We start from the raw sequence: 2,975 nt of genomic DNA on the forward strand, positions 1-2,975 counted from the left end.
GGGATATATAACATAGCAAAGGGAATTGTTAATGGGTGTATGATTTGTCGGAGGGTAAATGCTAAAAATATGAGAAAAAGGGTTCTGGGAGGACGAGAATTAGCCCACCAACCCTTTGCAAGAATTCAATTGGATTTTACCGAACTTCCCAAAACAGGAAGATACAAATATTTGCTGGTAATCATAGACCATCTTACAAATTTTGTTGAAGCATTTCCCACGACAAGGGCTACAGCACAAACCGTAGTGAAAATATTGTTAGAAAACATAATTCCCCGATATGGGATTGTAGAAGCAATAGATTCTGATAGGGGATCACACTTTGTGTCAAAAGTGTCCCGTGACACAATGAAAGCTTTAGGAATCAAATGGGAATATCATACTCCCTGGCATCCTCAGAGCTCGGGGAAAGTAGAACAGATGAACGGGGAAATTAAAAAGCAACTTACTAAATTAATGTTAGAAACGAAAACCTCTTGGATAAAGTGCTTGCCGCTAGCTTTGTTAAGTATACGCGTGAAGCCCAGGACTGATCTGGGAATCTCCCCTTTTGAAATGCTGTATGGTATGCCTTACGATCTTGAGATACCCCTTGATCATCCCCACCTACAAGATGATCAATTAAAACCTTACCTCACACAATTGATAAATAGACGCGGGGAATTACAGAAAAAGGGTTTAATTGTGCAACGTCCTCCTTTGGATATGGCAATCCACAAGATACAGCCTGGAGATAAGGTCCTGATAAAAACTTGGAAAGAAGTTACATTAACACCACAATGGGAAGGCCCCTATGTTGTTTTGCTTACTACAGAAACAGCTGTCCGGACTGTGGAGAAAGGATGGACACATGCCAGCCGTGTTAAAGGACCCATCTGTGACGAGAAGTGGGAGATCGCTCCAGGAAACAAAGACCTGAAGCTCACATTGCGACGAACTCGATAGGTACCGTGGGTTAAGGCAGAGGCTCTCCCCTGAAGAACACTACTGCTGCCGAGAAGAACTAAAACCTCGTAGTTGGCTGCAACCCAACTGACGAGTGAGGCAGAGGAGTGAATAAGTGGGGAAAGAAATGGGCCTCAGCCATTCCTATCGGTATTTAGGGGTTCTCGCAGTGATTTCATCCTGCATAGCGACTCAACACCACCCCCACCAACCCTTTAAATGGACTTTAAGTCGATTCGAGGATCAACAGGTTATTGCTACCCAGATAACATCGGGGGGGCCAAGCTTTACTTCTACACTATGTAAGCTGATCCCGAGGCCCCAATGCTGGGAATATATGGGATTTTATATGTGCCCGAGTTCGAATCCTGGAAAGGGGTACTGCAACTCCCCTAATCAATATTACTGCAGCTACTGGGGTTGTGAGACTATAGCCCCTAGCTGGATACCGGGATACGGTAGAGATAAATACTTAAGGGTCCAATGGGGTCCATATGGGTGCATTCCACCGCAAGGGTGGGGAGGACGTGGAAACTGCAAATATCTTTTTTTAAATGTTACCCAACCCACGGATAGAGGGTGGAACATGGGAAGAGTGTGGGGAATAAGGTATACAGAACCTGGAACTGACAAGGGAGGACTCATACTAATAAAGAAGGAAATACCCGAGACTTCCAAGGTAGTCGGGCCTAATAAAGAGTTATTAGGGGAAGTTTTGATTGCCCAGACTGTAAAGATACCTGGGACTGCCCGACCTACTACAGTGTTTTTCAATAAGTCGACAGAGTTATCCTTTCCCACACTGCTTCCAAGCATTGTGAAAAAGAAAGAGGTTGTACCCGGGAGTAGTATGTGGAAAGTTATAAATGCTAGTTTCCAGGTACTAAATCAAACTAATCCTGAGATAACTGAAGGGTGCTGGCTATGTGTAAGTGTTAAGCCCCCATATTATGAAGCTATAGGGGATATGGGGAGGTCTGAATATTCAAATGAGTTAAATCCTTCCAAATGCAGTTGGGGTCAGGAAATCGGGATAACTTTGACTCAAGTTACAGGAAAAGGTAGATGTGTCGGCACAGTTCCAAGAGATAAAAATGATCTGTGCCATGTCACTGAAAAAATGGACCGAACCCACAAATGGTTAATTCCTGCAAATAACACTAGGTGGGTATGTCCATCGTTAGGAGTCACTCCTTGCATATCTTTAAAATTGTTTAGCACATCTCATGATTTTTGTGTACAGGTGGTCATTATACCAAGGATTCAATACCACACTGAAGAGTATATGTATACCCATCACACAGTGGCTGAATACCATCTGGTAAAGAGGGAGCCTATTACGGCCGTCACCTTAGCCACTTTAATGGCTCTCGGGGCTGCAGGTGCAGGAACTGGAATTGCTTCCCTGGTAAAACAAAGCCAGGAATTTACTTCTCTACGCATTGCCGTAGATGAGGATCTGGCCCGTATAGAGCAATCAATAACAGCTCTGGAAAAATCGGTTAGGTCATTATCTGAAGTGGTACTCCAAAACCGTAGAGGGTTGGATTTGATTTTCTTACAACAAGGAGGACTGTGTGCAGCCCTGCGTGAAGAATGTTGTGTATATGCAGATCATACTGGGGTGGTGAGAGATACAATGACTAAATTGCGGGAAGGATTAGAAAAACGCAAAAGGGAAAATGAGGCTCGTCAGAATTGGTATGAATCCTGGTTTAATTACTCACCTTAGCTTACTACCCTGCTATCAACCATAGCGGGGCCCTTGATGTTACTTATATTAGCACTGACTTTTGGACCATGTATATTCAATCGAGTAATTGCAATTGTAAAAAGCCGATTAGAGGCAGCTCATCTTATGCTCGTGCGTGCTAAGTATGAATCTCTTGAGCAGGAGGACAACGCAGAAACTTTGATGCTCAGCAAGCAAATATTGCAAAAATTCAATGAACAAAATATGTTAGAAAAAGAAAAAGGAGGGATTGTAATAAATTAGTGGGGGTTTGTTCATTGTCTTTGAGGAATTTGGA

The 2,975-nt window shown here is 43.2% G+C and overlaps 1 long non-coding RNA gene across 1 annotated transcript; it reads left to right on the forward strand.

The window, feature by feature from the left end:
- Window positions 1–787: 787 nt before the first annotated feature.
- On the forward strand, window positions 788–2,901 carry LOC118158836. Its single transcript, XR_004746909.1, has 2 exons — window positions 788–1,195; window positions 2,840–2,901. It is a non-coding gene; the product is annotated as an uncharacterized LOC118158836 (long non-coding RNA).
- The last annotated feature ends 74 nt before the right edge of the window (window positions 2,902–2,975 follow it).

Source organism: Oxyura jamaicensis, unplaced genomic scaffold (genome assembly GCF_011077185.1).
Source record: "Oxyura jamaicensis isolate SHBP4307 breed ruddy duck unplaced genomic scaffold, BPBGC_Ojam_1.0 oxyUn_random_OJ47170, whole genome shotgun sequence".
Classification (NCBI taxonomy): Eukaryota; Metazoa; Chordata; class Aves; order Anseriformes; family Anatidae; genus Oxyura; species Oxyura jamaicensis.